This window comes from Loxodonta africana, chromosome 4 (genome assembly GCF_030014295.1).
Source record: "Loxodonta africana isolate mLoxAfr1 chromosome 4, mLoxAfr1.hap2, whole genome shotgun sequence".
NCBI lineage: Eukaryota > Metazoa > Chordata > Mammalia > Proboscidea > Elephantidae > Loxodonta > Loxodonta africana.
In genome coordinates, this window is record NC_087345.1 from 140,040,758 (window position 1) to 140,067,189 (window position 26,432).

At 37.1% G+C, this 26,432-nt stretch overlaps 1 protein-coding gene across 14 annotated transcripts in view; it reads left to right on the forward strand.

Annotated features, from left to right (window-relative positions):
• Positions 1–26,432, forward strand: part of ERC1 (ELKS/RAB6-interacting/CAST family member 1) — a 528,761-nt gene that overhangs the window by 430,727 nt on the left and 71,602 nt on the right. The gene's annotated exons all lie outside the window — the stretch shown is intronic.

The window sequence follows — 26,432 nt, forward strand, 5'->3', positions numbered from 1 at the left end:
GAGAATAGGTACCTCATACCACCAAGAAAGAAGGAGTCGAGCATGTCCTTTGGACCCAGGGTTCCTCTGCCGAGAACCTTAAAGAGCAGGGAAAGATTGAAGACGAGGGCGTTCCCCCAGAACCAACAGAGAAAGAAAGCCTTCCCCTAGAGCTGGCACCCTGATTTTTCCCCTAGAGCTGGCACCCTGAATTTGGACTTCTAGCCTCCTGGACTTTGAGAGAATAAATTTCTGTTTGTTAAAGCCAAAAAAAAAAGATAGTGGTCATAGCAATGATTCCTAGTCCGGGATTGTCCTCATGAATGGTAGGTGAACTTATTGGCTACTGGCTTGGAGCTGTTCTTATGGCTATGCACTGAAATAAATGTATTTCTTTTAGTATATGATAGGAAAGACAGCTAAATTATATCTTTTTATTATTTTGTTATCGTTATTGTTGAGACTATACACAGCAAAACATATACCAGTTCAACAGTTTCTACATGTATGGCTCAGTGACATTGATTACAGTCTTTCAAATTGTGTAACCCTTCTTTTCTGAGTTGTTCCTCTCCATTAACATAAATTCACAGCCCCCTATGGTTCCTGTGTAATCTTTCAAGTTGCTGCTGTCAATTTGATCCCAGATAAATAGTCCTTAAAAGAGCATAATGCTCAAGGAAGACAGTTTTTTACTAATTAAGCTAAAAATTTTTTTTTTTATTGTTTGGTTTTAAGAAGACTTCAGGGGAATTTTTTGATTTAAGGTGTAAAGATTATCTCATGGCAATAGTTTCAGGGGTTCATCCAGCCTCCATGGCTCCAGAAAATCTGGAGTCCATTAGAATTTGAAATTCTATTCTACAGTTTACCCCTTTTGATCAATATTCTTCTAAGAATCTTTGATCAAAATGTTCAGTAATGGTAGCTGGGCACCATCCAGTTCTTCTGGTCTCATGGAGGCAATTAACCACACATTTCATATCCTCCTTCTCCTGACTGTCCTTCTTCTTTTGTTCCAGGTGAATAGAGACCCATTGTTGTGCCTTAGATGGTTGCTTGTGGGCTTTTAAAACCCGAAGCACTACACAATGAACTAGGAGGTAGAACAGAGGCACTAAACACATTATTAGGCCAGTTAAATGGGATATCCCATGAAACCTTGACTATAAACCTCCAGAGAAGAAACCAAATCTTGTGAAGTTTTTGGTTGTACATAAACAGCCTGAACAGCTACCCCCTTTTTTTTTTTTGTCATTGTTGTAAGCATATCTATCACACAACTTTTCCCAGTTCAACTCTAAATAGAGGTACACAGCTTATTGACAGCAATTACATTAATCAGCTGTGCAACCCTACTGCTAATCAGTATGATTTTTTCATCACCATAAACCGAACCTCAGTACTTCATAAGTAATAACTCCCCTTCTCCCCGTCCTTTCCACCTCTGGTAATGACTAATAAACTTTGTTCTCTGTACATTTGCCTTATCTTGTATTTTTCATGTAAGTGAAATCATAAAATACATGTCTTTTGGTGATTGACCTATTTCACTGAGCGTAGTGTCTTCCAACTCCATCCATATTGTAGCATATATCAAGACTTCATTTATTCTACTGGCTTCCTTTCACCACTATAATATTTTAGCTATAGTAAAAGACAAAACATGAATCATAATCAGAGGAAACAGCTCTCCTTGTTCAGAGACTGGTTCCTCTATTGTTTAAAGCTTCTCACAATACAACCTTTAGAAAAACAAAATGAACCACAGAAAAATCTTTTGTTGAAGTCTAACATACACACTGAAAAGGGTGCATATCATTAGTGTACATTTCAGTAAATTTCCACAGGGAAACACACTCATCTAACCAGCATCCACATCAAGAAATAGAACATAAACAACACCCCAGGAACTATCCCTCTTCCTTTCATGCACCATGTCTGCTACCTATTCCTGCAAGAGTAACTGCTTTCCTGAATTCTAACGGTATTGATTAGTTTTCCCTTAAAATCAAGACTTTAGGATTTTACTCTATCAGGATACAAGATAAACATACAAAAATCAGTTGGATTCCTCTACACCAACAAAAAAAACATTGAAGAAGAAATCTCCAAATTAATACCATTTACAGTAGCCCCCAAGAAGACAAAATACTAAGGACTGAATCTTACCAGAGACGTAAGAGACCTATACAAAGAAAACTACATGACACTACTGCAAGAAACTGAGAGACCTGCATAAGTGGAAAAACATACCTTGCTCATGGATAGAAAGACTCAACATTGTAAAAATGTCTATTCTACCAAAAGCAATCAATAGATACAATGCAATTCCAATCCAAATTCCAATGACATTTTTTGATGAGATGGAGAAACATATCACCAACTTTGTATGGAAGGGAAGAAAGCCCCGGATAAGTAAAGCATTACTGAAAAAGAAGAACAGAGTGGGAGGCCTCACACTACCTGATTTTAGAACCTATTATACCGCCACAGTAGTCAAAACAGCCTGGTACTGGTACAACAACAGATACATAGACCAATGGAAGAGAATTGAAAATCCAGATATAAATCCATCCACATATGAGCAGCTGATATTTGACGAAGGCCAAAAATCAGTTAAATGGAGAAGAGACAATCTCTATAAGAAATGGTGCTGGCATAACTGGATGTCCATCTGCAAAAAAATGAAACAAGACCCATAGCTCACACCATGCACAAAAACTGACTCAAAATGGATCAAAGACCCAAATATAAAATCTAAAAGGATAAAGTCATGGAAGAAAAAATAGGGATGACTCTTGGAGCCCTAACACATGGCATAAACAATACACAAAACATTACTAACAATGCACAAACACCAGAAGACAAACTAGATAACTGGGAGCTCCTAAAAATCAAACACCTGTGCTCATCCAAAGACTTCATTGAGAGAGTAAAAGGTTACTTGCAGACTGGGAAAAAGATTTTAGCTATGACATTTCCAATCACCGTCTGATCTCTAAAATGTACATGATACTGCAAAAACTCAAAAACAAAAAGACAATAACCCAACTAAATGGGCAAAGGATATGAACAGGCACTTCACTAAAGAAGACATTCAGGTAGCTAACAGATACATGAAGAGATGCTCACGAGCATTAGCCATTAGAGAAATGCAAATCGAAACTACAGTGAGATTCCATCTCACTCCAGCAAGGCTGGCATTAATCCAAAAAACACAAATTAATAAATGTTGGAGAGGTGTGGAGAGACTGGAACATTTATACACTGCTGGTGGGAATGTAAAATGGTATAACCACTTTGGAAATTGATTTGGCGCTTCCTTATAAGGGTAGAAATAGAACTACCATACGATCCAGCAATCCTAGGAATATATCCTAGGGAAATAAGAGCCTTTACACGAGCAGATACATGCATACCCATGTTCATTGCATCACGGTTTACAACAATGGGCAACCAAGGTGCCCATCAGTGGATGAGTGGATCATTAAATTATGGTATATTCACACAATGGAATACTACGCATTGATAAAGAACAATGATGAATCCATCCAAAATTTTGTAATGGAGGAATCTGGAAGGCATTATGCTGAGTGAAATTAGTCAGTTGCAGAAGGACAAATATTGTATGAGACCACTGTTATAAGAAATCAAGAAATAGTTTAAACAAAGAAGAAAATATTCTTTGATGGTTATGAGAGTGCGGAGGGAGGGAGGGAGAGGGCTATTCATTAATTAGATAGTGGACAAGAACTGTTTTAGATGAAGGGAAAGACAGCACACAGTACAGGAGAGGTCAGTACAATTGGACTAAACCAAAAGCAAAGAAGTTTCCTGCATACAACCGAACGGTTTGAAGGCCAGCGTAGCAGGAGCAGGGGTTTGGGGACCATGGTTTCGGGGGACATGTAGGTCAATTGGCATAATAAAATCCGTTAAGAAAACATTCTGCATCCCACTTTGGACAGTACCGTCTGGGGTCTTAAATGCTTGCAAGTAGCCATCTAAGATGCATCAATGGGTCTCAACCTACCTGGAACAAAGAAGAATGAAGGACACAAGGTAATTATGAGCCCAAGAGAGAGAAAGGGCCACATGAACTAGAAACTGCATCAGCCTGAGACCAGAAGAAGTAGATGGTGCCTGGCTACAACCTATGACTGCCCCGATAGGGAACACAGCAGAGAACCCCTGAAGGAACAGGAGAGCAGTGGGACTCAGACCTCAAATTCTCATAAAAGACCAGACTTAATGGTCTGACTGAGACTAGAAGGACGCTGGAGGTCATGGTCCCCAGACCTTCTGTTAGCCCAAGTCAGGAACCATTCCCAAAGCCAACTCTTCAGACAGGGATTGGACTGGACTCTAAGATAGAAAATGATACCCGTGAGGGGTGGGCTTCTTGGATCGAGTAGACACATGAGACTATGTGGGCAGCTTCTGTCTGGAGTGGAGATGAGAAGGCAGAGGGGGTCAGAAGCTGACTGAATGGACACAGAAATAGAGGGTGGAGAGAAGGAGTGTGCTGTCTCATTAGGGGGAGAGCAAATAGGAGTATATAGCAAGGTGTATATAAATTTTTGTATGAGAGACTGACTTGATTTGTAAACTTTCACATAAAGCACACTGAAATTAAAAAAAAAAAAAAAAAAAAAAGATTTTACTCTGATGGATATCCAGGGCCTGGAGGCAAGGCCATTGGAGCTGTCATGGGCCCAGAGGGCAAAACCTTGAGCCACAGAGGATTATTCTTAGGCCTTGAAAGCTAGTAGAATTTGCCCTGCTGGATTTCAGACTTGCTTGTGACTAGTAACCCTTTTAATCATTTCATTTTCTCTCTTTTGAAATGGAAATGTCTGTCATACACCTGTCCTACTACTGTATTTTGGGGAGCCCTCGTGGCACAGTAGTTAAGCACTCAGCTTCAAACAAACAGGTTGGCAGTTCAGACCAACCAGCTGCTTTTAGAGGCAGATAACCTGTTTACTAGTTTTTCATATGTCCACAAATGGAGAGGAATTTTGCCCTAGGATGGATCATACCCAGAGTCTCACTTATACCCGATTTAGTGGATAGATTTGGGACTTTTGAGCTGATTCTATTTAGATGAGATTTTTTCTATTTAAAGCAGATGTAATAGATTAAACTCATTGCTGTTGAGTGGATTTCGACCCATAGCGGCTCCCTGGTGGTGCAGTGGTTAAGTGCTGTGGCTGCTAACCAAAAGGTCAGCAGTTTGAATCCACCAGGCACTCCTTGCAAACTCTGTGGGACAGTTTTGCCCTGTCCTGTAGGGTTGCTATGAGTCAGAATCAACTCGATGGCAGTGGGTTTTTGGTTTTTGGTTATAGGGTCACTATGAGTTGGAATCGACTCAGTGGCAACAGGTTTGGTGTTTTGGTTTTAATAGATTATGATTTGGGGAGATGTTGGATGGGGTGAATGCCTGTGGAATGAACATGAATTCTGGGGCTAGAGGGTGGTCTGTAGTGAATTCAGTGTTGGCCCCCCAAAACCATTGTCCATGTCTTAATCTCTGGACACTGTTAATGTGACCTTATTTGGAAAAAGGATCTTTGTAGATTAAATTAAGTTAAAATGAGACCTTTTGGGATTATCCATGTGGGCTCTGAATCCAATGCCAAATGTCCTTATAAGAAACAGAAGAGAAGACAGATGCAGAGGAGAAGGCAATGTGAACACAGAGGCAAAGATTGCAGTGATGTGACTGTAAGCCATGGAAGCCAAGGAATGACAACAACCATCAGAAGCCGGAAGAGGCAAAAAATGACTCTCCCCTAGAGCCTTCAGGGGAAATAGGGCACTGCTAACACCTTCATTTCAGACTTCTGGCCTCTAAAACTGTGAGAAAATAAAATTATGTTGTTTTAAGTCACAAAGGTTGTGGTTATTTGTTATGGTAGCAACAGGAAGCTAATACATGATTGTATGTGACACAGCTTTCTTCATTCCTTCATATTAGCAGTTTCATTCTCCTATGTCTTCAGGGTTCTATAATATATATAACTGGTTAGAAAAATATTAGTATTTTACCTATAGTTTGTTTACTCAGAGACTGTGGATGAGGCTACTGGAATTATCTGGTCAGAGGAACAGAAAGAAATAAGAATGAAGGAAAATGAACAGAATAACTTAAGGGATAGAATTTCTGTTTGGGATGATGAAAAAGTTTTGGGAATAGGTAGTTGTGACGGTTGCACAACATTGTGAATGTAATTAGTACCAATGAATTTTGCACTTGTAAAAACGGCAAATTTTATGTTGTATGTATTTTACCACAATTTTTTTTAAAAACTTTAAAAATTGAACAGAGCCTAAGGGACCCGAGAGATTTCTTCAGGTATGCCAACATACACATTACAGGAGTCTCCAAAAAAAAGAGAAGGTAAAGGACTGAAGGAATATGGTGGAAAACTTCCAGAATTTGAGGAAAGATATTACTGTACACATCCAGGAAGCTCAGCGCTCTAAATCAGATACAGTCAAAGAGATTCACATTAAAACATATTATAATCAAACTGTTAAAAGACAAAGAGAAATCCTGAAATCAGCAGAGAGAAGAGACTCACTTACGAGGGAGCTTCAATAAGACTAAGAGCTGATTTCTCATCAGAAACCATGGAGGCCAAAAGGCAGTAGTATGACATACTTAAAAAACTGAAAGAAAAAAAAAATGTCAGCCAAACATAGAGGGAAATCATTCAGTTTTCAGCCATTTAGTGTTAGCTGTAGGTTTTTTGTTATTGTTGTTAGGTGCTGTTGAGTTGTTTCCAACTCATAGTGACCCTGTGTACAAAGAATAAAACACTACCTGTTCCTGCGCCAGCCCCACAATCATTGTTATGCTTGAACCCACTGTTGGAGCCACTGTGTCAGTCCATCTTGTTGAGGGTCTCCCTCATTTTCACTGACCCTCTACTTTACCAAGAATGATTCCCTTCTCCAGGAACTGGTCCCTCCTGATAACATGTCCAAAGTATGTGAGACGAAATCTTGCCATCCTTGCTTCTAGGGAGCATTCCTGCTATACATCTTCCAAGACAGATTTTTTTGGTCTTCTGGCAGTCCATGGTATATTCGTTATTCTTTACCAGTATTTAGAGGTATCAATTCTTCTTCCATCTTCCTTATTCATTGTCCAGCCTTCACATGCGTATGAGGCAGCTGAGAACAACATGGCTTGGTTCAAGCACACCTTAGTCCTTAAAGTGACCTCTTTGCTTTTCAACACTTTAAAGAGGTCTTTTGCAGCATATTTTCCCGATGCAGTGTATCGTTTGATTTCTTGACTTCTGTGGGTGTTGATTGTGGATCTAAGTAAAAAGAAATCCTTGACAAATTCAAGCTTTTCCCTGTTTACCTTGATGTTGCTTATTGGTCCAGTTGTGAGGATTTTTGTTTTCTTTATGTTGAGGTGCCATCCATACTGGAGGCTGTGGTCTTTGATCTTCATCAATAAGTGCTTCAAAGTCCTCTCCACTTTCATCAAGCAAGGTTGTGTAATGTGCATATTGCAGGTTGTTAATGAGTCCTCCTCCAATCCTGATGCCACCTTCTTCTTCCTATAGTCCAGCTTCTCGTATTATTTGCTCAGTATATAGATTGAATAGGTATGGCGAATGGATACAATCATGATGCACACCTTTCTTTAAACCACGTAGTATTCCCATGTTCTGTTCAAACGACTGTCTTTTAGCCTAAGTACAGGTTTCTCACGAGCACAGCTAAGTGTTCTGAAATGTTATCCATAATTTGTTATGATCCACACAGTTGAATGCCCTTGCATAGTCAATAAAAAACAGATAAACATCTTTCTGGTATTCTCTGCTTTCAGCCAGGATCCATCTGACTTCAGCAGTGATATCCCTTGTTCAACATTCTCATCTGAATCTGGCTTGAATTTCTGGCAATTCCCTGTCGATGTACTGCTGCAACCACTTTTGAGTGATCTTCAACAAAGTTTTACTTGGGTGTTATTAATGATATTATTTGATAATTTCTGCATTCTTTTGGATCACATTTCTCTGGAATGGGTACAAATAAAGATCTCTTCAACTTGCTTGGCCAGGTAGCTGTCTTCCAGTTTTCTTGGCATAGATAAGTGTGTGCTTTCAGTGCTCCATCTATCTGTTGAAACATCTCAATTGGTATTCTGTCAATCCCTGGAGCCTTGTTTTTCAATGCCTTCCATGCAACTTGGACTTCTTCCTTCTGTACCATTGCTTCTTGATCATATGCTACCTCCTGAAATGGCTGAATGCCAGCCTATTCTTGTTCGTACGGTGGCTCCGTGTATTCCTTCCATCTTCTTTTGATACTTCCTGTGTCATTTAATACTTTCCCCCATAGAATCCTTCAATATTACAGCTCAAGACTTGAATTTTGTCTTCAGTTCTTTCAGCTTGAGAAATGCTGAGCGTGTTTTTCCCTTTTGGTTTTCTGTCTCCAGGTCTTTGCACATTTCATTGTAATACTTTACTTTGTCTTCTCAAGCCACCCTTTGAAATCTTCTGTTCAGCTCTTTTACTTCATCATTTCTTCCTTTCACTTTAGCTACTTTACATTCAACTGCAGCTTTCAGAGTCTCTTCTGACATTCATTTTGGTCTTTTCTTTCTTTTTGTCTTTTTAATGGCCTCTTGCTTTCTTCATGTATGTATGATGTCGTCAGTGTCATTCCACAACTCATGTGGTTTTCAGTCATTAGTGTTCGGTGCATCAAATCTGTTCTCAAAATGCTTTCTAAATTCAGATGCTCAAAGTCATACTTTGACTCCCATGGACTTGTTCTAATTTTCAACCTGAATTTGCATGTGAGCAATTGATGGTCTGTTCCAAAGTTGGCACCAGGCCTTCTTCTGAATGATGATATTGAACTTTTCCATCTGGCGAGGTCCAAGTATATAGCCATTGTTTATGTTGTTGAAAAAAGGTATTTACAATGAAGAAGTTGTTGATCTTGCATAGTTCTACCATGCAATCTCCGGTGTCATTTCTATCACCAAGGCCGTATTTTCTGACTACCAGTCCTTCTTCTTTGTTTCCAACTTTCACATTACAATCACCAGAGATTATCAGTGCATCTTGATTGCATGTGTGATCAATTTCAGACTGCAGAAGTTGGTAAAAATATTCAATTTCTTCATCTTTGACCTTAGTGGTTGGTACATAAATTTGAATAATAGTTGTATTAACTGGTCTTCCTCGTAGGCGTGTGGATATTATCCTGTTGCTGACAGCGTTGTATTTCAGGATAGATCTTGAAATGTTCTTTTTGACAATGGATGTGACGCCATTCCTCCTCAATTTGTCATTCCTGGCTTAGTAGACCATATGACTGTCTGACTCAAAATGACCAGTCCCAGTCTATTTTAGCTCACTGATGCCTAGGATATTGAAGTTTATGCTTTCCATTTCATTTTTGATGACTTCCAGTTTTACTATATTCCTATCTATTCTCTCTATATTTCTACTTTGGATTATTAATGGGTGTTTGCAGCTGTATCTTCTCATTTTGAGTCATGCCACAGCAGATGAAGGTCCAGAAAGCTTGACTTCGTCCACATTGTTAAGATCAACTTAGTCAGCTGTGCAGTGGTGAAAGTCCTGACTCTTCCTAGGCCTCCTCTGACAGCCCCTAGCAGAGGAGCCCCTCATTACTGTCAAGTGGAAGAGGAATTCTCCGCCTGGTATCCACTAACACCATGGAGGGGAGGCCTCATTACTACCCAGTGGAGATGAAATTCCTGCTTCTTTCTTTGGCCTTCTGTGCCACCACTCCACAGGAGGAGGGGAGGTTGGTATACCTCATTACAACCTAGTGCAATGAAAGTCTGGGTGCCCGCTTGGCCTTTGCTGGCATGGTGGCTGTGTGATCACAGTTTTTTCTGTGCTGTTTGGTTAGAATAAAGCAAAAGTTTTCTGCCTTACAAGGCCTCACCTTTCCCTGGTTCTTTGACTAAAGAGAGCAGGCCTCTGTTGGGATTCTTCTTCTTTTTTTTTGTCTATGCCCCTTAGCATTTCCAGGTTGCAACTTCTTCAGCTCCAAATCTGGATGTATGAGGCAAAATGAAAATCCAGGGAGCTTACCATTGTGTCATTCATTGGTTCCCAAGGTCCCTAATCGATCTACTTTTTTCTTTCCACCTTTCTTATGTTTATTTGTAATGTCTAGTATTTTTGGAGCCCTGGTGGTGTAGCAGTTAAAGAACTTAGCTATAACCAGAATGTCAGCAGTTCAAGTCTACCAGCCACTCCCTGGAAACCCTATAGGGCCATTCTGCTCTGTTCTGTGGGATCACTATGAGTCAGAACCAACTCAATGGCACCTAACAACAACAATATTTTTAGTTGTACTTAGTGGGAGTAATAGGGAAAAATACTTCTACTCCATCTTCCCAGAGCAGAAGTTAAAACTGTTGTTTATTTTTGAAAGAAGGAAGGCTTACGCAAAAGTACTTTTTTCCTTTGGAAAAACAAAAGGTATGTTCTGGAATTGGATATCTAAGTAGTCAATAGGTTGAACTTCAGTGCTTACATTCAGATAACCCAATTTTTTTTAACTGTAATTTTCATCACTACGCTACCCCCAGCCCCAGCGACATTTGTATGTTTTAGGAAAACATACCTCTAGTAGCAGAGGAGTTTTGCTGTCTGGTATTACTAATTCAGCCTCTGATTTCTTTTAAATGGACTTTAATGGGTATCCATTTCTTATTAGAATCTATCTTGAATAGACTTCTTGTATATTTCTGGAAATCAAAGTTTTTCAAATACTTGGATTTTTCAAGTGATAAATGAAAGTTAACACCCATGCATAGTTGAGATCATTTAAGATGTTTTCTGTAATTTAACCTTTTTTTAATGTCAGAATGGAAGTTTTCTTTTTTCCTTCTACACGAAAGACTAAAAGCAGTTTAACTCACTTCTACAAAAAAGAAGTAACTTTGGAGAATAGAGAAAACACCAAGGATGCACTGGTCATCGTGTGACAGTTTTAATGATTTAACTGTGTGTATAAGTTTCCCCGGAAACCCTGGTGGCGTAGTGGTTAAGTGCTACGGCTGCTAATCAAAAGGTCAGCAGTTCAAATCCCCCAGGCACTCCTTGGAAACTCTATGGGGTGGTTCTACGCTGTCCTATAGGGTCACTATGATTTGGAATCGACTCGACGGCAACGGGTTTGGTTTTGGTTTGGTTATAAGTTTGCCCGAACACATGCATACAAAGAAATCCTTTTATAATGAATTTTCAGAGAGCAGGAGAACAAGGTGGTATTGCAGAGTTTGGCCTTGTATCAATTACTTTCAGTCTGAATGGTTTCCAGTAAGAGTCTGAATGCTTTCATATCCCCTGGGTTTATTTAAAGATTCTTCAGTGTACATGCACATCAGTTCACAATTTATAGTTAGCTTATTTTTGAGTCAATTCCATTCTTCGCATTCCCACACATGGATCATGATTTTGAAAAAGAAAAGTTAAAATTCTCTGAGAACTTCTTACTTTAAGAATTTTGATTAATGTCATCTAAAGTGAGTTCTTTTTCCTTTAGAATGTGTGTGTTTGTGTTTGTGTGTGTATGTGTTTACAATGGTTGCTTGAGGATCACAGCTCTGTCTCTTAGCTGCTCCTCAGCAGGAGAAAAAAAATTAATTTTATTATTTATAAAAAGAATTTAAAGTAATTTCCATGTTGTACTAAGGAAAAAGTCATACTTTTATTTGAAGAGAAGACACTAAACTTCTCCACTCTGTAGCGCAAAATTGTTGAGCAGGGGTACCTTATAACTGAATCCTATAGTTTGTGCCACAGTTCTTGAGAAAATAATTTTTTAACTTGTCTTTAACAACATGTAAAATCATCCCCCCCCCAAAAAAAGTTTGGTGTCACTTCTTTTTTCATGGCCCTCTGTATGTGTTGTATTTTAATTGTATACTCTGCCACTCAGACAGACTAAACCATAGACAAAGCTCCATCGTAAATGCTCTCAGATCCTGGCCTTTGTTTACTGATTTCTAGAATAACAGAACACACCTGCCTATGTTTTCTTCTTTCTTTAGATATGGCACTGAGTCTCACTGGATACAGCTAATGTTCACTTTAAGCTTTCTTTCTGGTGGCTTTGCGCAGATGGGGAAACATGCACATGAAAGTGTAGCATTGATCAGGAATAAAGTCTCAGTTATACTTTGTGAACAGTCTTATTTCAAATATTGGATTGAGTCAATATAGGCAAGTTGGCCTGCAAAATACTTCATTCCTGGAACTTAGATCTTTGACCTAATTTTAGGAATAGCTTTGTGGATCTGGCTCTGACTTGTTCACCAGAGTGTATTGCAGTTGGCATTGCTATAAAACAAGAGAGCTCTCAAAAATTAGGACAGGAATAGAAATTTTTGTAATTTAAGAATGCTGAATATATCTTTATCTTCATGTTCATATTTGTTTGAAGAGAGAAACAAGTGTAGGCTGGTTTCCTCCAGAGTTCAAAGATAAAGTATATATGGCATATAGGAAAGTAATTGAGATTAACCACTGAGGTTAAAATATTCTCTCAGGGAGCTAGAAGGAATATCTTCTTGGGCTCTAAGAAATTACGTATCTTTGAAAATCCTCCCAGCTATATTCTGTGTCTCTATGTTATAGAAGCAAAGAATCTCACACAAACTATTCTAAGAATTAAGGAAATGGGTGTAATAAGATAGAAAAGACTAGGCTGTTACAAATAAGCAGGACTGGCAGTTTGGTGTGTGGTTTTTTGTTTTTTCCTTTATACCAAGAGGAAAAAAAAAGTAGGGTTTTGGTAGGAAATAGAGAATGTATTAAAAGAACAGATATCCTATGAGTTTAATGCCAAAAATGGTTATGTATCTAAGAATACTGTGAGGTAAGAGGGCAAATTAAATGGAGGCTTAAAAAAACACTACTGAATCCTGAAATAGATAAATGGATACTTATCATCAACAGTTCTGATTTTTATATATAATTCTATTTCTATGTGAGGAAATAAAAGAAAAAACTTGATAAATACTTAAAAGCTGACGTCTCAGGATTCTAGAGTTCTTTTTTTGAAACTAGTATAAGTAACTTAATAGAAGTCATATCTTTGTCGGGGATGAGAGTATGCTAATTAGTTAAGATGTCTATTTCCTTTGCTTTTGACTGAGAATAACTCACTGTGGTAACACTGGATTTTTCATATTCATGAGAAATTCTGATTGGTAAATATATCTTATCTTTAATGTAAATAGAAGCACAAATGTATTTAACAAAGGAACTTTAATAGAAAGAGCTTTCGAAATATGAAGTTCATTGCTGGAAAATACTAAAAATAGTTCTTGGTGGTAGAAAAGTTGAGAACTACTAACCTGTTATCACTTTATATGAACCATAGAAATTGATTTCTTTAACTCAACAAACATATGTTGGTGATCTTATATATGCTGGCAGTTTTGCTGGGAACTGAGGAGATACAAAGATGAATAAGATTGTGTCATAGTCTGCATAAACTCAATCCACTGGAAGAAAAGATATGTAAACAGATTCTTAGATTCTGACAGAGATTCCAGATAGCACTGAAACCCTTTTGTTCCAAACCTTAAGATGCTGGATAAGCTTTAACTGACCTCTCAACATTTGTGATGCATGGTTGAGCTTATGGGAGAGAAAGGAAAACCTCCAGGTGTCGGAAGCAAAGAGGGGGTTGAAAGACAGAGATGAAGTGTGTGAGCTAATGCAGCAGCAACCCTGGGGAGTTACCAGACCCAGTTATGACTAGCAGCTTAGGTTTTAATGCCTATACAGGGAAAGAAGGTGGGGAGCTAGAACATAGGACAATTCTACTAAAAATAGGACAGTCAGAGGGCTGCAAGCCAAGGGAAAACAGGACTAATTCAGACAAACCTCTACCACTGGTAGATGACAAAGACATTTTTCTCTGCCATTACTCTGGGAAGAAAAACAAAAGCGCCCTCTAAGAAATCAAAATTCTTACAGGTTTAGAGTACAAATTTACACTACCACTTGGTGTGGGAAGTTCCTACCTGAGATAAAAAAAAAAAAAAAAAATTTTTCTTTTTTTTTTTTTTTATTAGTATAATATTTGACCCTAAACTTACATACCTCTTCGGAGCTAACAAAATTAATCCCAGTACTGCTGGTGGGATCCTTCAACAACTCAGAAAAAAAACAGGGCCCACTTAAAATCAATCTACCATAAGGAAGATACAACAAACAAGAAGGTTGCCTCTCTAAGGACTTGAGATCATAGAAGAGCTTAAAAAAAGACTTTAAAATAATTAAAGAGATTAAAGAAGGTATAAACATCAAACAAATAAGAACAATGGATGTAATATAGTAGTTAAGAGCACAGACTTTTTAAGACAAATTAAGTCAGACTACAGAAAAGAAATTGCTACTTACATCACGAAGACTGAACATCACTAATAAAAAGCATTCATAAGAGTTGAGAAGAAAACAACCGATGATTTAATAGGGGGGTAAATCAGTCAAATGATATGAGTAGTTTGCAGGGAAAAAAATGTAGATGCTTCTTAAATGTATGAAAAGATGTTCACCGTCACTCATAATATAAGAAAAAGCAAACTGAGATGCCATTCGGCCAAAATCAAAAGTTTAGCAACACACTCAGTTGACGATCGAGATACTCTACTACACTGCTGGTGGGAATATATCATGTGCAACTCCTGTAGAAGGAATCTGGCAATATGTCGTAAAATTCTTCATCTGTAACATTGACTTTTTGGCCCAATACTTTCACTTCTAGAAATCCATCCCAGAGACACATTTTCAAAAACTAAAACATAATAATCAAGATACTTCATTGCATACATACGTAATGTAGTAGGTTAGAAATAACCCAAATGTCCAACAGTGGACATTGGTTGAATCATTTATAATGTATCCAACACAGTGGAGTGTGTGAGAAGGAGTGTGTGAGAAGGAGCTGTATGGATATGGAATGATTTCTAGAGTATATTGTTAAACGAAAAAAACAAGATCCAGAATAGTATATCAAATATGCTTTTTTTTTACATAAGAAAAGTAGGTAGTGTACATAAATGTGTGTCTGTTTGTTTATAATTGCAAAAAAGAAACAAATGGTAAATTAAAAAGTTACCTATAGAGGGGAGGAGGGAAGGAGATCAAGAGACAAGGAAGGAAGAAAAGTCTTCTCTGATCTACCTAGTTATATAGTTTTGGCTTTGAAATCACGTAAATGTTTTACATAATCAAAAATAAAATTAGGTCAGAAAGGAGGGAAAGCAGCTCTTGAAATTTGGAAACAAAGTGAAACAAATGAATCTAATTGTATACCATCCATCCAGGCACACGGAGCAAAGATTTATTTCAACTAGTCTTGTAATACAGATTTTTCTCTGTACGTCCTCAGTGGATATACTTCAAGGAAAAGAAGAAAAATGCAAGGAAGTTTTACAGCTTCTTCTGAAGTTGTACTGATAGGAATTATTTTGGTATTGTTATTTTAAAAGCATTATATTGCTGGATAAATAAAATAAAAAGTGATTATGTTATTGTTCTTAGGGTCCATGAATTTTTAACATATAAGGAAAAAAGATATGAAGTATAAAATTTTTAAAAGTTAAGTAGAAATCTTAATCTCAAAGATTAAGATCTGCAGTCATAAATCTGAATTGGAAATATCAGTGTTAACTCATAGTTTTTCCCTCTTTAAAAAAAAATGTGCATATATATATATATATATATACAAATATATATGGAAACCCTGGTGGCATAGTGGTTAAGTGCTACGGCTGCTAACCAAGAGGTCAGCAGTTCAAATCTGCCAGGCACTCCTTCGAAACTCTATGGGGCAGTTCTGCTGTGTCCTATAGGGTCACTATGAGTCGGAATTGACTTGACAGCAGTGGGTTTGGGTTTTGTGTATAATATATGTGTGTGTGTCTGTGTATATATATATATATATATACACATATATATATATATAATATATATATATAATTCCTAGCTCATATTGAAACAGCCTAGATGCAATGACTCCTCTGCAGAAATGAGCACACAGATTGAGTTTTCCCACTGAATTGAATGACTCCTTGGAAAAATGGCCTATTCCAGATCTGGGACAAGAAATGCACAAGATGAACCTGACATACCTTTTGCCAGAAAGCAAGAGTAACAGGACACAGAACCCTCCTTACCAAAGCCAGACAAACACATCACAAGAAAACTACAGACAAATATCCTTTATAAACAAAGATGCAGAAATCCTCAGCAAATGTCATCAACCCTCATTGTTCACAAATTCCATAGTTATGAATTCATCTGTTTGCTAAGATTAACTTGTAAGCCAGTACTCGTGGCACTTTCACAGTCGTTCACAGACATGCACGGGGCAGCAAAAAATTTCAGTTGCCTGACACATTCCCAGCTGAGGTCAATTGAGGAGACCCTCTGCCTCCTTGTTTCAGCTCTCAGACTATAAACAACTGTTGCGTTTAAAATTCTCCTCAAGCTTAGTGTTGTTGTGTTGTTTACTGTTTCTCAGTGTAAGAAAGCTGGAGGTGCCTTGTGGAGAAAATACGTGTGTAAAATAAGCTTCATTCAGACACGAGTTATAGTGCTGTTGACCTTGAGTTCAATGTTAATGAATCATTGATATATATTAAGTAAAATGTCTTTAAATAGAAACACACATAAAACAAGATTGTATTATTATTTGACAAAAATGTTGTGACCAGAGGCTTGCAGGAACCTAACCCTTTGTTTCTCTCAGGAGCCATTGGTTCATTATTCACTAATTCTGTGTTTGCAGCAACTTTATAGAACATAATTACCGTGGATAACGAGAATTGACTTTATCAGTAGTTCCCAAGTTATGAATGTCCAACTTGTACTTGCCCTTTAGTATTATATAAATTTGTCCTGGCTTTGAAATGGTTTAACCATCCTGTACGCACAACAAATTCTTCATCACAATCACCTGCACTTGCTGCGTCTACAGTTTTTAAATCACTGAAAAGACTTCAAGCCTTTTCTTGCACTAAAGTAAGGCTAAGTAAGAACCATATGCACCTGTTCCAACTTACCTACAAATTTGACATAAAGACAGGAATGGATCTTATTCTTAACCCAGGGACTGCCTGTGCTCGCAAACCTAATTCAACAGCATACAAAACAGGGCTATCTGCCATAACCAAGTGGGAGTTAGCCCAGGAATTCAAAGTTGATTCAAAATAAGAAAAACAATCAATGTAATATATTAATAAAACAAAGGACCAGGACTACATGATCATCTAAATAGATTAAGAAAAAGCATTTGCTAAAATGAGACTGGTGGTAGGGTGTAGACAGATAGAGACGAACCCTGGCATGTTGTGCACTATGTAGGCAGAACTTTGAATGGTCCCTGTTGCCAGTGGGGAGATGTTTTCTTAATTGGGACAGTGTCAGTATCAAATTTTTTTTTGTATATAGGACGATAACCCTGACAGCAATTTAAAGAAACAAAATATAGTACATCAGTGGTAATGGAGATGAAACAGTGCAGCTAATTACAGGGAAAATACATAGAAACAAAATTAACAAGGCTTTGTGACTTGATTAGGTGTAGACGTTCATGGAAAAGGAGAGGTCAAGAGTGATTGTGAGATTTTTAGATTGAGCAGCTCAATGAATAATGATTGTACTCATGGAGATAAGAAATACTAAGTGGAGGATATACCTGAAGTGGTGAGAAGACCTGGGGGAGCGGACAAGGGAAGAGCACTGTGCTGTCTGCATGGTGGTGTATTTGACATAATATTGTCCTCCATATACATCTTCATTATGAAGATGTGACTCTGATTAGGAAAAACAAGGTAAAGGAAATGATAGAGCAGCTTGGGAAGAACAACTTTTTATTCATAAGAGACCTGAAAACTGCCTCTATGGTATTGCTATTTGTCAAAAGTATACTAATTTTAACAATGATTTAATCTAATGCTCCTTCAAGTCTCAACCGAAGAGCTAATAAACTTTTTTAGGCTGGTAAACAGAGCCCACAATGACAACTCTCAGCTGTTTTACCAAGAATGAGCACATAATATACACTCATGTCATTATTCCCAGAAGCCTCAGAAATGCAAAAGTAGGTATAAGTATCATATTTGAACATTTTTGACCTTTCCGTATCAAATAGAATAAATTTTTCTAATATCTGTACAAATTTTTCTAATGCTGTAATTGTTCTTCATTAAATATTGTAAAAGTCTACTAGATGTACAGATGTTCTTATTCACTCTAACCCATACTTACCTCTCTGTGAAACCAGTATATGTCTTAGTATCTGGACTTTTTAACCCTTCAATCTATAGGAGCAAACAATAAATTTAGACTTTTTACCTTAGGGAAGAGTGGTGTATAACATAATGATACTTAATTTTGACAATTCAAGCTTATGAGTTTTTCATATGCATGAGATTATTCTTTTAAGTATAATCTTATTTTGTTGTTGAGAATATACGCAGCAGAACATACACATACAATGGTTTCTACACATACCATTTAGTGACACTGATTACATTCTCCCAGTTGTGTAACCATTCTCAGCCTCCTTTTCTGAGTTGTTCCTCCCCTATTGACATAAATTCACTACCCCGCTAAGGCTCCTATCTAACCTTTTTAGTTGCTGTTGTCAGTTTGATCCCAGATAAATAGTTCTTAAAAAAGCATAATGCTCAAAGCAGACATTTTTTTACTAATTAAGCTAAACTATTTTTTAGTTTTAAGAAGACTTAAGGGGATATTTTTGGTTTAAGGTTTAAAGATTATCTCAGGGCCGTAGTTTCAGAGGTTCATCAAGCAAGCCTCCATGCTCCAGAAAGTCTGGAGTCCATGAGAATTTGAAATTCAGCTCTGCATTTTCCTCTTTTGGTCAGGATTCTTCTATAGAACCTTTGATCAAATGCTTAGTAAGGGTAGCTGGGCACCATCCAGTTTTTGTGGTCTCACGGTAAAGGAGACAGTTGTTCATAGAGGCGATTAGCCACACATTCCTTATCCTCTTCCTACTCCTGACTCCTTCTTTCTCTGTTGTTGCAGGCAAATAGTGACCAATTATGCTTGGATGGCTTCTTGCAAGCTTTTAAGACCCTAGGCACTACACATTGAACTAGGAGGTAGAACACAGGCACTAAATCTGTTAGTAGGCCAATTAAATGGGATGTCTCATGAAACCACCATGACTGTAAACCTCCAAACCAATAAACCAAATTCTGTGAGGTTTTTGATTGTACATAAGTAGCTTCAGCAGCTACTCTTTTTTTTTTTTAATCATTGTTGTAAGTATATCTATCACATAACTTTTGCCAGTTCAACTTTTTACAGGTATACAACTTATTGACAGCAATTACTATACAATGAGCAGCAGTGCAACCTTACCCGTAATCAATGCGATATTTCGATCATCATTAACACCGTCCCCCCTTTTCTCTCCCTCCTGCACCTGGTAACTACTAATAAACTTTGTTCTCTATACATTTGCCTTTTGTCTTTTTATGTAAGTGAAGACATATAATATTTGTCCTTTTGTAATTGATTTATTTGACTCAACAGAATGTCTTCTAGCCACATCCGTATTGTAGCATGTATCAAGACTTTATTTCTCCTCCTGGCTGAGTAGTATTCCATTGTATGTATGTACCACATTTTGTTCATCCATTCATCTGTTGATGGGTATTTAGGTTGTTTCCACCTTTTGGCTATGGTGAATAGTGGTGCAGTGAACATTGGTGTACAAGTCTCTGAGTCTTTGCTTTCAAGTCTTTTGGCTATCTACCGAGGAGTGGAATTGCTAGATCATAGGGTACTTCTATGTTTAGTTTTTTGAAGAGCTGTCACACTGTTTTCCACAATGGCTGCACCATTTTGCGTTACTACCAGCAATGGGTAAGGGTTCCAGTTCCCCACATCCTCACCAACATTTGTTATTTTCTGTTTGTTTGTTTTATCTTAGCCATCCTAGTGGGAGTGAAATGGTATTTCATTGTGGCTTTGATTTGTATCTCTCTGATGGCTAAAGATGCTGAGCATCTTTTCATGGGTTTGGTGGCCATTTTAAGTCCTGTTTTGTGAAATGTATATTCAGGTCCTCTGCCTGTTTTATAAATGAATTATTTGTCTTTTTGTTGTTGTTAAGTTGTCAAAGTGTTTATCTTTTTGTTGTTGTTGAGTTGTCGAAGTTTTATATGTGTTTTTGTTATTAGATTCTTGTCAGATATGTGGTTTCTGAAGATATTCTCCCAGTTGGTAGCTTGTCTTTTCACTTTTTGATAAAGACTTTTAATGAGCAAAAGTTTTTAACTTGTATGAGGTTTCGCTTATTTATTTTGTCTTTTGCTGTTTGTGCTATTGTTACTGTACTAGATAATCCATCGTTGAAAGCCAGGCCTGACAGCATTGACCCTGCTTTTTCTTCTAAGAATTTTATGGTTTTATTTTGCACATTTAGGTCCTTAATCCATTTCGAGTTTGTTTTTGTGTATGGTGTGAGACATGCATCCTGTTTCATTTTTCTGCATGTGGAAATCCAGTTTTCCAAGCACCATTTATTGAAGAAACTCTTCTTTCCCCATTGAACGGACTTAGCATCCTTGTCAAAAATCAGTTGACCAAAGATGTGTAGGTTTATTTCTGGGCTGTCAATTCTCTTGCATTGGTCTATGTGTTTATTGTTAACCTCTTGCAGCGGTGTTTTATAGTTTTCATAGTATAAATCTTTCATGTCCCTGATTATATTTATCCCTAGGTATTTTATTCTCTTAGATGCTATTTAAGTGGAATTGTTTCCCTAATTTCCCTTTCAGAATTCTCATTGCTGGTATATGGAAACCCAGCTGATTTTTGTTGGTTGACCTTGTAACCTGCAACTTTGCTGAATTCCTCTGTTAGCTCTAGAAGTTTTCTTGTGAACTCTTTGGAATTTTCTGTGTGTAGAATCATATCTACAAATAGAGATAATTTTACTACTTTTCTAATCTCGATACCTTTTATTTCTTTTTCTTGTCTTATTGCTCTGGCTAATACAATATGGAATAGAAGTGATAAGAGTGGGCATCCTTGTCTTGTTCCTGATGTCAAGGGGAAAGACCTGGGTCTTTCTTCATTAAGTATAATGTTGGCTGTTGGCTTTTCATATATGCCCTGAATCATATTAAGGAAGTGTATTCTGGCCTTCTTTAGGGTTTTCATCAAGAAAGGGTGTTGGATTTTATCGAATGCTTTTTCTGCATTGATAGAGATGACCATGTGGTTCTTTTCCTTTGTTCTATTGATACGTATTATGTTGATTGATTTTCTAATGTTGAACCATCCGGGCATTCCTGAAATAAATCCTACTTGGTCATGATGTATGGGTCTTTTAATAGACTTTTGGATTCTGTTTGCTAGTATTTTGTTGAGGATTTTTGCATCTTTTTTTGTAGTCACGAGAGATATTGGCCTATACTTTTCTTGTGGTGTTTTTGTCTGGTTTGGGTATCAGGGTTATGTTTATTTGCTGCATGGAATGAATTAGGGAGTATTCCTTCCTTCTCTATCTTTTGGAAGACTTTAAACAGTATTGGTGACAACATATGCACAAGATTATTCTTTATAGCATTGCTTGTGACAGCAGTAATTTAGAAATAATCTGAATGTGCATCAAAAGGATACTGGTTAAATAAACTATGCTACCTTTAGAAAGTGGAATACACTAAATCAGAAAAAAGTATTATTGTTGTTTTTAGGTGCCATCAAGTCGATTTCGACTCACAGCGGCCTAATGTGACAGAGTAGAACTGCTCTATAGGGTTTTCTTGGCTGTAATCTTTACAGAAGCAGATTGCCAGGTCTTTCTCCCACACAGCGGCTGAGTGGTTTTGAACCACGAGCCTTACGGTTAGCAGCTGCGTACTTAACCTTTGCACCTACAGCTTTTTATTTATTAATATAGTAGACTAAGATATTATTAGGTGAAGAAAGAAAAGAAAAAAAGAAAGAGTGCAGGACAGTGAAAAGGGTGTGCTACGTTTTATCGCAGGGAAATTCACGTGTGTGTGCACATGTGCATGCTTTCATAAACACGGAATACCCGGAAATCTCTGGAAATATGCAAAAGAAACCAGTAGCAATGGTAGCCCCTTCAAGGGGAACTAACAGTAAAAGGAGGTAGACTTGCTACTAGAAATTCTTGCACCATGCAAATGTACAAAAATATTCCAAAAATAATAATTAAATTTCAAAAAATAGTGCGGAAAGGATGGTGTCTTAGTTTCTTACTGTTGCTATAGTAGAAATACCACAAGTAGGTGGCTTTAAAGAACAGAAACTTATTTTCTTGCAGTTTAGGAGTCTAGAAGTCCAAATTCAGGACACCAACTCTAGGGAAGTATCACTCTGTGTCGTCCCTGGGGGAAGATCCTTGTCTCAGCTTCTGTAGCCCCCGCGTTCCTCAGTCTCTTGGCGATCTTCAAGTGGCACTCCCCATCCCCCACCCTCTGTGCTTGCTCCTGTGTCTAACCTGCTCTTTTTATAGCTCAGAAGTGATTAGGTTGAAGACACACCCTACACTGATATGGCCTCACCAACGTAACAAAGAAAACCCTATTCCCAGACAGGATTATATCCACAGTTACAGGGGTTAAGACTCTGACACAGATTTGGGGGACACGATTCAGTTCATAAGAGATGGGGAGAATTGTCAGTTTTGAGGTTGTTGCAGCTGAGATTCTTTATGGTTTCATGTTTCTTGGTGCCTAATAGAAAGTGTTTGCAGGATTGTAACTTTCAAAATTTTATCACTAAACTAAAAATACTGATTAGCGCCAAAATTAAACTACCAAACAGATGTATTCAGAAAGCAAAACAAAACCACTGTAAGACAGACTTTTCCATTAAAGATCCTATACTCCAGTCAAGAAAATAAAATAGACTGACAATTGTTGGGTTAAATTCAGCATAGTTATTTCCTCTAACCTTGTTGCTATCCCCTTCCTACTTCAGTGTTTCATTGTTTCACGTGAGTTCTTCCCAAAGATGTTCAATCAACGGAAAAGGAATTTTCCCAGCTAGAAAGACAATCTTCAGTTAAGTGTGTATGAGAAGACAAAATAAACACATAGAACAACTCAAGGATAATTAATGACTAATTTATATTTTGTTATGAAATGAAGTATAAAGTGAAATGCAAAGTTAATTTGTTGAGGTTTTTGCTCAACTTGAGTATAAAATTTATACTAACACTGAATTTGACTCACCCAACTATAATTGATAGGGGTTATGTTTTTTACAAGAAGCCCTGGTGGTACAGTGGTTAATCGCTCAGCTGCTAACCCAAAGGTCAGCTGTTTGAACCCACCAGCCATTCCATTAGAGAAAGACATGGCAGTCTGCTTCCATAAAGATCTGCAGCTTGGGAAACCCTAAGGGGCAATTCTACTCTGTCTTATACGGTTGCTATGAATCAGAATTGAACTTATTGGCAGTGGGTTTTTTTATTTTACGTATCAAATACCAACATAACAAATTGAAGTTTAATTAAAATTTCTTCCATGGTTTAATAAATGTATACTGAAATAATTTAAATATTCTTTTATAGATAATTATAATTGGAAATAACCTAAATTAGTAAGCTTAAGATTTGTTTATGTTTTCTAAAACGTTTCAAAAGCTCTAATGCTTCTTTCTAGAATTTATTTGGATAAGTTTATAGGATTATCAGACACTTAAAAGCAAAGATTAGTGAATCACCAGATAACTCTGGAATTCACACTTTTAATAACTAGGTTTGTATAACTATACTGTTTCTCAGCTTAACTAAGTATTTTTCTATGAAATAAGAGTTTTTGAAATAACCTTGTTTTGGCCATTAACATTTTAGTCTTAGAAGAAAAGATAAACAGAATAAACAATGAACTCCATTTCCTCTGGGAGGGTTATGTGTACATAGATAGAATAAGCATTTATAGGTAAAGAAGTTTATTTCAGCAAATTTCATCCTCCTCCTTTCTTTTCAGGCAACCTTATTCTTTATGTCATTGGGACTTGGGGAATTCAACTATCTGCACAGGCACATAGCATGGTTCAAGAGGCAAAACGTGTGGATATAAACTCTCTTTCATGTCAGTAACACATGAAGGACTTATTCCTTTTGCTTCTTGGTCTTATCTTGAGAATAATATAGTACAAGAGCTGCTTAAGAGCAGAGAGTCATTTATATGATCTGTATAACATCTAATGCTCTGTGAGCTGGAAGATATTTAGTGCTCAACATTATGACTATGCAGAGAACAGGGACTTTACACCAAACTTCTGAATACTGGACTGGGAACATTAAACTTTGATAATCTGCATGCCTTTTTGAAATGGAGAATTAAGTTCTTCATTACCTACATGGATCAAATAAGTGATCTTTGGTCTTATCTGTCTACTATAATCAGTTCTTTCAAAGAAGCTTACATACTCATTCCTAAGAAGTACTTGAGATACATTCCACCTTTAAAATGGATTTGTATGTGCTGTATTAGTATTTCTTTAAATTTTTAAATTTAAATCGTGTATCAGGTACTAAAGATTAGGTCTCTTGTGTTCTAAGAAAATAACTAGCCAAAGTATACTTTTTCCTTACGTTCCTATTAAAGTCGACATGGGAAAGTTCCTGAACCAAATAAATGGCATTCAGATGTTTTGCACACTTTCTGGGTATTTCTCTCTGCCCTTTCCTCTGTACTTCCCCCTCTCTCAAGAGCAGCTTTGCAAAAGACTTTCCATTTGTCATGTAATACCACATACCATAAGAAAAATTGCCCTGCATGTTTTTAAGGTCACTGTAGGTCATCCCAGAAAAGAGAAATTTGATATCATATACAATTTTTACTGATAAGTATTTTCTTTGCTATCATTATGCACTTGAGGGAGGAACTGGCTTAAAAATGTGCGTATAGATTAGGTGAAAATGAAAAGACCCTAAATGCCCAACAGTATGGGACTCATTAAACATCCATTCAACTGCTTGCTATGCAGCCAGTTGAAATTATATTTTAGAATAATATCTAGCGACATGAAAAAAGTGTTCATGATGATGTTAGCTAATATTTGTTGTACATTGATTTTATGCCAGGTGCCTGTTTAAGTGCTTGTATTAACTAAGTTGGTTAATCCTCACAACAGTCTTATGAGGAGAAAATATTGTTTCCATTTCAAAAGTAAGGAAACTGAGGCTCTGAGCATAGAAGTAGCTTGCCCAAGGTTAGGTAGATATACGAAGCAGGGCCAGAATTCATACCTAGGTAACATCGCTCCAGGGCCCTTTCTTAGGCATCAGTAGATGACAATAATGCCAAAGAAGATCTCTATAAAGTTTTTCATAGAACTAGACAAAATGTTCTGAATTCATCCAGAAAAGAAAATATGTTAAAGATAGCCAATCGAATTTTGAAAAAGTAGAATTGGTGATGGGGTGGAGAGGGGGAGAAAGAAACATCATGTTCCACCAGATATCAGAATACTCTATAAGATACAGCAGTTGTAAAAGTACCATATTGTGACAGAAATAGACAAATCAGTCAGAAAAGCATGCCACTTTGTATGTCCACAGGGAATAGACTGAATAAAAAAAAAATAGACTGAATGGATACACCTAAATATTAACAGTGATTATCACTGAGTAGAGTGTTCTTTATTTTTTAGGTTATCTACAGTGAACATTTCAAAATCGTACAATATTAGCAAGTTTATTTTCAATGCACGTTCTTCAAATTATTAGTTTGATTTTCATGTATAGTATACCCTACATTTTCTCAATCACTTGCCTTGCGGAGTGAATTCTCTAAAATGTTGGATAAATTATTCACTTATTTGGGACTTAAACGGGCCAGTCACACAGGATCACTAATCCAGTCCTCCTTTTTGGTAAATATAGAGAAAAGGGTTGAGGAGAACGTGAATATGGATCTAGGGTTAAGGAGAAGGATTTCAGAGCCTTGGACTTGCTTTCACAACCTGAATTGTTTATTGATGTATAAAGAAAAGCTATTGAATTTTACGTATGTAGCTTCTGTCTATTCACCTTACTGAATTCTTTTATTGATTCTCTTGAATTTTCTAGGTGTAAAATTGTTTCATTTACAAATAATGATAACTTTCTCCCCTAATACTTATGGTCTGTATGTTATATAAACTACCAAACCAAACCCTTTGCTGTTGAATCAATTCCAACTCGTAGCGATCCTATAAGACAGAGTAGAACTGCTCCATAGGGCTTCCAAGGAGTGACTGGTGAATTGGAACTGCTGAGTTTTTGGTTAGTTGCTGTAGCTTATAACAACTGCGCTATGGAATACTGCATAGTTGTTTAAAAGAATGAGTAGATTCTTATATAGTAACATGGCAAGATAGCTTCTGTGTATCATAAAG